We start from the raw sequence: 10,239 nt of genomic DNA on the forward strand, positions 1-10,239 counted from the left end.
CGCCCAAAGGGTCCATGCTGCAGACTCTTCGCGCGAGTTCGTGCTGTGGGCGGCGATGCCCCCGAGCACCTGGATATGTCTCCCGCAGTTCTTCGCCACCGAGGGGCCTTCACAAACTTTGGCTACAGCACGCCGACTGCGACGCCCCAGCGACTGGAGCGGAGATTGGAGCCGTTGCCTCCGAGAAGATCTTAATGACCCGAGGCTGGGGCGAGATTGCCTGAGTCTACCATGTGGAGGGCGCCCTCGCGATCCACTTCGAGTACGACGGCGCCTCCGTGCTGTTCTTCAAGGTCTTCAACGAGAAAGGCCGCCGCCTGGAGTGCTGCCCTAAAGGAGGTCAACGGCGACGACGCTGCGGCGTGCGCGGGGCCCGCCACGGGTCTCGCTTGCAGGTCCTCCAGCGACAGTGGTGACTCCTGGTGGTCCAGCGACTCTCCTGAACTCTTGGAGTCTCCGGAGACGAGCAATGACAACTACGTGCCCTCGAGGTCCCGCCGATCCTGGAGCAGGGCTGCGGCGTCCAGCCGCCGTCGCTGCTAATCTGGATGGGGTTGGCGCCGGCCTCACGTGGCTCACTGTTGATGATGGCGTCGGCGACATCTGGTGCGTGTAGATAGAACTCCTAGGAATTCCCTCCCTTTTGTTCCCTGCGAGGAATCGAGAAATGAACCCCGTGGCGGCATGTGAAGCGTCTGTAATGCCTTTTGTCAATATAGCCCTTACTATGAAGATTTGTGTGCGCATATCCTGTTGAGGCTCGGCCTCTCCTTTCCAACCCTGCGGCAGCTTGGTGCTCTATGCTGACAGGTCCCAGTCCCTAGGCAGGCTGCAGCCGTCGCTGGTATGCCAGGTCGCGTGCCGTGGTCAAGGCCAAGAGGTGAACGGCCCGAGGTCCACTAAGAGCTCCTGACGCGCGATGCTCAAGAGGTCCCCTTTAGCGCGCAAGCAGCTGTCTTAGGATGGGAAAGGAAGAAAATGTTGCCGCAACAGGGCAGCGAAGGGAGTGAGCGAGGGTCTCGTGCCGTAGGCGACTGGTGGATACAGAGTGAGAACTTATCTTGGCTGTCTGGGGTCGGCTCCTCGAGTCGTGCCGGACTCGCACGTCGGTTGCTGTAGTGTAGCTAGGCCAGGCCCGTGCGGGTCTCCCCTCCCCTCCATGTTCTTCTTGGTGCTCTGCGTCCTCAGGTCCCGGCCCTCGAGCGAGCTCAGCTGCCGCTGGTATGCCAGGTCGCGTGCCATGGTCAAGGCCAGGGGGTGAGGGCTGGAGAGCCAGTAAGAGCTCCTGAGGCGCGATGCTCAGGAGCCCCCCTTTTAAAGCGCCAGCGAATCATATGAGAGAAGAGGGAGAGTCCGTAGTAGCGCCTGCTGTGGCCCTCAGGAAGTTCCTGCAAGTTAGTGCGAGGAAGGGCACCGGTCGTTGTGGTGATTGCTGGTTTGCTTCTGGTGCGCGAGAGGGGACTCCCTACTGCGGAGAGCCCCCGGGGCGTGTACAGCCTCGCCCTGACATGTGGCTTGCACGGTAGGGTTAGACGAGGTGTGTCTGGGCACCCGTGAGCCAGCGCGGGACTCACGAGGCCCTACCTCAAGGCGGGTTGCGCCTGGTCTTGGTTCTTGTTCGCTGCCTTGGTCCTACGAGATGGTTAGACAACGCGAAGGGTCCTGAAGAAAGACGGCCGGCGCGCGGCTCCCATGATGGGTGACAATCAAGCAGGTGATAGTCGTAGATAGATTAAGCATGGAAAGCAACCTAGATTAGGTAAATGCAGGGAAGACGCACGCCACTGGGTCCGGCCCGAGCGGCTTGGGGATGATGCAGTTCGAGGGGCGCCCCCAGCAAGGTAAGCTAAAGATATAAACGAGGAAAGATACATGCCACAGGGACGTACCCATGCGGCTTGGGAATGATGCAGACCTCAGGGCGCTCCCAGCTGAATGAACTTGGAAAATGTCACCTGGTTCAGTTGATTAAGGAGGGTTGGGGCATCTGAAGGGGTGCGGCGAAGGGGCTGCTCCTCATGAGCCACCGGGGCCCTGAGCCTTGGGAGGCTCTGGGGGTCCAGGGGGTTCCTTGAGGACCGTCTTCATCTCCTTCAACACGGCGTGGTGCCTGGCCTCCTGAGCCGCTAGGATGCTCCACAGGTTGCGTTGATAGGCGATCACCACGCTCGGCATGCCAAATGGCATGCGAACGTAGCTGTGAGGTGGTCCCTCGCAGCGTCCCATGCGCGAAGGCCAGAGAAGCGCCTGAGAGGCGGCCTGGTTGAGCCCTGGGACGTCGATACTGACGCGCAGCCCGGCATGCTTGCCTGGATGGGGAGCTGTGCCTTGTGAGCGGCGGCCGCCGCGCATGGCCCTTGCGTCTTGCAGCCCCTGAGTGGTCTTGGTGATGAACTCCTGAACGGTGGGCACTCCTTGCTCTATGTTCTCCTGAGGGAAACGTGTCGTGAAGCACGCCTCCAAGAGGTGCCCAAGCGCCTCCCTCGTGATGCTGGCAAAGTCTGAGGCCCTCCAGAAGAGAGCCCCCGAGCCCTGCCCGAGAGGGGTGCTGGGCGCGCTTCCCTATGCGATGAAGGGAGGCGCCCCAGGCGCGGGCGCTGATCCGGACAGGGCGCCGCTGGCCTGAGGCCCTGCGTGGCGTACCTGCTTCTTCTTCTTGGGGGTGGCCTCAGGAGGGCGCTCGCCCTGGCTGTCGGGGTCGTCGATTGCCGCAGCTTGGAAGGCACACTCGAGGGAGCACACCGCGTCTCTTTCCTTGCATGGGACTGTGATGTTTCCGCCGCTTCCCGGCATCTTGAGGACATTGTAGTCGTGATGGGTCACCGACATGAACTTGGCCAGGGCTGGATACCCGAGGATGGCGTTGTATGGCAGTTGGATGTAGGAGACGTTGAAGTCGATGAGTTCGGTGCGGTAGTTGTTGCGTTCTCTGAAGGTAACGGGGAGCCGGACCTGCCCGATCTGGGTAGTAGAGCCGTTGGTGACTCCTGAGAAAGGCTTGGTAGGCTGAAGCTGGTCATATGGCACTTGGAGGTTGTCAAACATGTTGATAGACAGGACATTGAGCCCTGCGCCGCCGTCGATGAGGGTCTTGGTAACTTGCACGTTGCTGATGACTGGTGAACAAAGCATTGGGAAGACGCCTGCAGTAGCCGTGCACTTGAGCTGATCTGCCGAACTGAACATGATGGGGCACCTAGACCACCTGAGCGGGTGTGTGGCCTCGAGCTTGGGGAGAACTGCATTCACTTCATGGGCAAACTGTTTGAAGATACGCTGCAAGTCTGGGGCTTGAGCTCCGCCCAATATGCAGGCGACAGCGCGTGGCTCCTGGAAGCCCCCAGCCCCCTCGTCTTGATGGTGGTCTTCATTCCTTCTGGGTGGTGGCGGTAATGGAGGTAGGCCGGCGTTGCCTTGAGGACGGGCCTCACGAGGCTGGTCCCTCTAGGCGCCCTCGCGAGACTGATCCTGCCAGCGGTCCTCACGAGGCCGGTTGTGCCACTCCTGGCACGGGCCACGGTCGTCCCAGCGTCCGCTGCCATGTCCTCCTCCTTGGCCGTAGCCCCGATCGCTGCGCTCGGAGAGTCGACCGAAGCATCCTTCTCGAATGGCTCTGAGATCTTGACAGTCGCTGGTGTTGTGGGTATGCAGGTTGTGGAACGCACAAAACGGTCGGCTGCCCTTGGATGACTCGGGCTGGTCTCTGCCGCGCTTGGTGTCCGGTTCTGCCGCGAGCACGGCAGCTCCCTTGCGCTTCACGTCCTTGGCCTTGGCTTTCTTATCCTCTGGGTCCGCAGCATGGAGCTCGAGGAGGGAGAGGCGCCCCTCCTCCTCTCTTGCACACTTGGTCGCGATGTTGAACAGCTCCAAGGTCGTGCACAACTCCTCATGGATGGGGAGCTCCTCCTTCATCTTGACGTCGTGGACGCCATCGGAGAACGCTGAGATGATGGCCTTGTCGGTCACCTTGGGGATTTTGATGCGCGCGCTGTTGAAGCGCTGGATGTACTTCTGCAGGGTCTCTCCTGGTTGTTGCTTGATGCGGCGCAGGTCACCCGCGACCGGGGGCAGTTGCGAGTGCCCTGGAAGTTACCGATGAAGCGGTTGCGCATCTTGTCCCAGGAGGAAATCGAGCCTGGAGGCAGGTTCAGGAGCCAGGAGCGGGGGCCATCCTTGAGAGCCATGTGAAACCAGTTCGCCATGACCCTCTCGTCGCCGTTGGCCGCCTCGAAGCTCAGCTCGTAGAGCTGCAGAAACTCCATGGGGTCGGGGGTGCCGTCGTAGCGAGGAGGCAGATCTGGCTTGAACTTACTCGGCCAGGCGACGCTACGTAGCTCGGGGGTGAAGGCGCGGTAGTCGGCCATGGTCACGGGGCCCGCCATGGAGGTGGAGCTTGGTCTTGGTGCCCGCGCGCCACTACGTCAAGCGGCGCGAGGCCTTGCCACAGCAAACGATCCAGGCGCGTCGGTGTGAGGAGTGGCAGAGCGTTCGCTTGCGGTTGAGGGACTTCTCGACAGCTTCTTTCTTCATGCACGGGCGCCGGACGAGGTGGTTCGTGTCATGGAGCCGCGTGCCTTGGCGCTAGAGCACCGTCTTGGTGCAGAGGTGTCAGAGGTGCTTCGTGAGCTATGTCGCCCGTGGCTGGCGGAGGGCGAGGCAGAGGGTGGGACGGCGTAGGGGAGCCCCCTGTGGCACGGACAAGCTCGGCGATGCGGTCAAGCCAGTCCACGTAGAGGTCTTCGACTAGGCGGTAGCGCAGGAGCTCGTGCGCCATGAGGAGAGCGGCCCGTGCGTCCACGAGAACGTGACGGGCGTGTGACGACGAACCAGTGGGAGTCAGCGATGGAGTGGCGGTGCGGCCGTCCTGTCGTAGCGAGGGGTGCAGCGAGGATGCTTGCTGCTCGTTCCCCGCAGGGCCGGTGGCGGCGTTGGCGGCAGGTGGCGGAGAACGACGAGGTGGCCCGCCGATAGGGGACGTCTGAGCAAGGCGGGTGGCGAGGGCAGCCCGGCGCTCGACGCGGGCGTGGTGTGCGTCTGCCATGGAGACGATGAAGCGACATGACATGGAGCGACGGAAAGGAAGCTTCGGCTCGCCCCTACCCGGGACGCCAAATGTCGGATCACGGGTTCCGGCAAAACCCTTATGGTTAGAACTCTGGGGTGCACGTGAAGATTCCTCCCAGCCGATCGATGTCCTAACTTAGCTAAGATCTTACGAACTAGCTTGATGAACTCGCAACACAAAGGACACAAGATTTATACTGGTTCGGGCCACCGTTGTGGTATACCCTAATCTAGTGTGGTGGTGGTGGATTGCCTCTTGGGCTGATGATGAACAGTACAAGGGGAAGAACAGCCTCCTGAGGTTGAGGTGTTCTTGTGCTCGGTGGATGTGTGGCCAAGGATGTGGTGGCTGTAATCTCATATCCGGTCCTCCGTCTCCTTATCTATGGTGGTGGCTAGTCCTATTTATAGTTCCTTGGTCCTCTCCCCAAATATTGAGCGGGAAGGGAGCCAACAACGGCCAATTTGAAAGGGGACAGCTTGTACAAGCTCTCCTGACAAAAGCAGTCTTCGCCTGCCAAAGGCTCCGGTGGTGACGCCATCTTGGGCTCCACGATGACCTTCGTCTTGCCGTCCTTCCGGTCTTGGTCTCGTTGCACCAATGTGGAAACCTTTGCTTGATGCCTCGGTACTCCGCATCTGCGCTTGCCCCCTTAGCACCAAAGAGGAAACAAGGACGCTGCGCGCGCTGGTGCCCACCTGGTCTCGATTGTCATGGCTCACGTCACGAGAACCTCGCGAGGTTTGCCTGGCCTTGAACTGTCCGCCCCTCACGAGCCAGCCTGGTGAGGCCACTCCTGAGGAGGTCTTGCGTCGTCCGTCTCGAGAGACATGGCCCCTCGCGAGGGTCTTGAATGCCTTGTTAATGAATATGGGTCGTACAAGCCTGCTAGCAAAGCCACGCCATGGACCATAGGCAGGAAATTCTGGGGACCCCCGTTCCCAGAACACCGACATTCACCAACCTCAACAAAGCCTGCCCTAACCCGTTCCCACTTCCGTGCATCGACCAAATCGTCGACTCCACCGCAGAGTGCGACCTGCTGTGTTTTCTATATGCTTTCCCGGGTTATCACCAGATCAAGTTGGCGGTGGAGGACGTGGAGAAGATGGCCTTCCTGACCCCGTGTGGGGTATACTGCTACACCTGCATGCCGTTCAGACTACGCAACACTAGGCGACTTTTTAGCGGCTGATGCACATCTCCATGGGCCAGCAGATCGGGAGGAACGCTGAGGCCTATGTCGACGACATCGTAGTAAAGTGTCGGGAGGCGAGGACCCTCAGTCAAGACCTGGAGGAGACTTTCGCTAGCCTGCGCCAGGTGGACCTGCGGCTCGATCTGGAGAAGTGCGTGTTTAGCGTCCCATCTGGCAGCTGCTGGGTTTCCTCGTGTCACACAGGGGGATCGAGGCAAATCCTGAGAAGGTGAAGGCAATAGAAGATATGAGCCCTCCTCAAATCCTCAAGGAAATGCAAAAGCTTGCGGTGTCCGTGATCTCGCTGGGCACTCCATCTCCAAGCTGGGGGAGTGCGCCCTGCCGTTCTTCAAGCTGATGAAGAAGAAGGGCCCGTTTGAGTGGACCCCGGAGGCCGACCTCGCGTTTCAAGACCTCAGGAGGTACCTTACCAGCCCACCGGTGATGGCCGTTCCTCGTCCCCTCGAGCCTCTGGTGCTCTATCTGGCCGCCATGCCTCACTCCGCTAGCGCGGCGCTGGTGGCTGTTAGGGAGGAGCACTAGGTCAAGAGCCCTTCGCGCAATGCCGCACCTTCAGTAGGGCGAGGCGGCACCAGGACGATGCCACTACAGCCATAAGGACACCAGCGGATGATCGAGCCCTACAAGATGGCGGTCCTGGGCCGGTGGAGGCCCCGATTGGTGACCAAACTCTTGAGGTCCCTCCATCTCAGGAGGCATCCCAACCTCCAGAGACTTCGGGCTCCATCAACGCTCCCGCCCTCGTCGAGCACCCGGTGTACTTCATCAGCACTGTGCTATGGGATGCAAGGGCATGATACCCCATGCCACCGAAGCTCCTGCTCGCGCTCCTAGTGGCCTGAAGCAAGCTGCGTCATTATTTCCAAGGCCACCCAATTAAGGTCGTCTCAGCCTACCCACTGGAGAGAGTGTGCTTCAAAGTCCCAACGCCGCGAGAAGGGTCATCGAGTGGAACATCGAGCTGCAGGCGTTTCAGCTAGAGCTCAACACAACCAAGGTTATCAAGGGAGCTGCCCTCGCTGACTTCGTGGCAGAATGGACTGATGCTCCAGAACCCAAAGCAGGCGAGAACCAGTCCCTCTCGCCAGGAAGTGAAGCGCCAGATGGCTGGGTCATGTACTTCGATGGCGCTTTCGCACGCCAGGGCGCGGGGGCTCGTGCCGTGCTCCTCTCGCCCACTCAAGACAAGCTATACCACGCCGTGCAGCTGTGCTTCCAGTAGGGCGAGAAGGTCTCCAACAACATCACGGAATATGAGGGGTTGATCGCTGGCCTCAAGGCCGCAACAGCCTTGGGGGTGAAGCGTCTCACCATCAAGGGCGACTCTCAGCTCCTCGTCAACTTCTCCAATAAGGTGTACAAGCCAAAGTACGAGCACGTGGAGGCATACCTCGCGGATGTACGCGAGATGGAGAAGCAATTCTTGGGCCTAGAACTATAGCATGTGCCCCGCGGAACGAACAAGGAAGCCAACGACATCACCAAGAGGGCACACAAGAATCAACCGCAAGAACCAGGCGTCTTCGAGGAGCGGCTCTTCAAGCCTTCCGCGGCCCCTCCGGCCACGGAGCCAACACCGCCTCGAGAGGAGCTTCCCCCGCCACCAGCCTCAGGAGCCCCTGCCTATGGCCCAACCTCAGGAGCGCATCTTCTCCTCATGCTTGAGCCTCGGGAAGGATGTTGGACCGAAGAGTTCACGGCATACCTCGGGCAAGGAACACTGCCGGAGAAGGAGGAAGACGCGGAGCGCATGGCCCGGTAGGCTACGACGTACTGCATCCAGGATGGTGAGCTATACAGAAAGCGACCAAATGATGCTTCCTTGCGATGCATCTCCAGGAAGCAGGGGTGCGGGCTGCTAGCTGACATACACGACGGAGATTGCGGGCATCGCTCATCGTCGGACCCTGGTGGACAAGGCGTTCCGCAACGGGTTCTACTGGCCCACGACACTTAATGAGGCAACCGAGCTGGTGATATCCTGTGAGGCCTGCCAGTTCCATGCTAAGCAAATCCACTAGCCTTCTCAGGGCCTCTAGACTGTCCCACTCTTGTGGCCATTCGCGGTCTGGGGGCAGGATATCCTGGGTCCATTTCCTCGAGCGCCTGGAGGTTATCACTACCTCTACGTCGCCATCGACAAGTTCACCAAGTGGGCAAAGGTGGAAGCCATCCGCACCATCCCAGTAGGCTCTACAGTCAAGTTCATCAAGGGCCTCATGGGTCGGTTTGGGGTCCCTAACTACATCATCACTGACAATGGCTCACAGTTCACTACCAATCTTTTCAAGACATATTGTGCTAACCTTGGAACGCAAATATGCTACGCCTTAGTGGCACACCCCAGGAGCAATGGCCAAGCCGAGCGCGCCAACGCGGAGGTTTTGAGAGGCCTCAAGACTAGGACCTTCAAGAAGAAGCTCGAGGCTTGCGGTAGGGGCTGGCATGACGAGCTCCAGTCCGTGCTGTGGTCCATCCGCACCACCGCCACCAAGCTAACAGGCGAGACCCCGTTCTTCCTCGTCTACAGAGCCAAAGCGGTTCTCCCTCACGAGGTCAGGCATTGCTCTGTGCTAGTCCTAGCGTTTGACAAGGCACATCAGGATGCCATGCGGGGGATGGACCTCGTGCTAGGGAGGAACGCCGCCGCCAGGCCTCGCTCCAGGCGGCAATATACCAGCAGGCGCTGCGACGGTATCACTGCGGTAGCGTCCGCCCCAGGACCCTCGAGGTGGACAATCTCGTCCTGAGGCGGGCGCTCTCTAGGGAAGGGCTACATAAGCTCTCACCCATGTGGGAGGGACCTTTTAGGATTGCCCACGTCTCTAGGCCTGGCACCGCGCGCCTGGAGACGTAGGACGGGATCCCCATCCAGAATGCCTGGAACATCCAGCATCTCCGGAAGTTCTACCCATGAAGCAAGGCCCAGTGCCTGTGAAGGTCTCCACTCGTGACACTCTCACATAATAATAAGTGGGGCTGTACACGCCCCGGAGTCTCCGGAGTGCCGCCCTCAGGCCTCGGGGGCTCCCTCACACGTCCTAGTGGCACCACTTAGCTCCACGCTGGTGAGAAGACTTGACTAGGTGCCAGACACGGCTGTTCATTTGCTTTCTGTAGTTGGCCTGCAACCTTTTTAATTTAATTTGAAGTTCTGGTGTTTCTCGATTTGCTTGGTCAAGTCCCTTCTTCTCTCTATTTCTTCACTCAGTTCTTGCTTTGCAACAGGGAGGACGGCAGTTGCCCGACGCTCCCCCTCGCGCGCCTTGCGCAGGGGCTGGGCAGGTGTGTGCGTGTGCTGGGCTAACCCGGTCACGGGCACACCTTGCCAAAGCCCTGTCGCTCTAGAGCTTCGGCTCCCCTGATCTTCACGAGGCTCCCTCAATTGAGCTCGTGATCGGCGCACCCTTCTAAGTCCGTGCCCCATGGGTACCACGACGTGGTGCACTAGGCCATGGTCAGCCTATGCGTGGGGCCTCACTCAAGGAAGGATAAGGATTTCCTAACGAATTTTTGCAGCTTCGCGTGTCTCCCAAGGTCAGCGGCTCCCGAGTTGGCAGTTGGGATGCCTCACCAGATGCCAGGAGGCGCGCGCCCTCGCGAGGTGGAAGCTACATCAGATATGTCAAGCTAAGTTATCCCTCTACGCCTGCATAAAGCACATATGCCACAACACAACATAGAAATAATAAACATAACATGAGCGGCATAAGAATTACGGTTCATTACACGCCCACGCAGGGCCCCATACTTGTTTCTTGGAATGCAGAAAAAATGAAAGGACAAGCAAAAGTGGAGCCCACGCCCGCAGCAGCTCACGAGGGCTAGCTCCCAGCGCCTCCCCCGGACTCAGCCGGAGTCCACTTCGCGCTTCACCGGGGCATGATAGCAGGATGACCCGACGACATCCTCGTAGCGAGCCCGGCAGCGTGGTGGTTGGTCGTAACCACCACTG

Source organism: Triticum urartu, chromosome 7 (genome assembly GCF_003073215.2).
Source record: "Triticum urartu cultivar G1812 chromosome 7, Tu2.1, whole genome shotgun sequence".
NCBI lineage: Eukaryota > Viridiplantae > Streptophyta > Magnoliopsida > Poales > Poaceae > Triticum > Triticum urartu.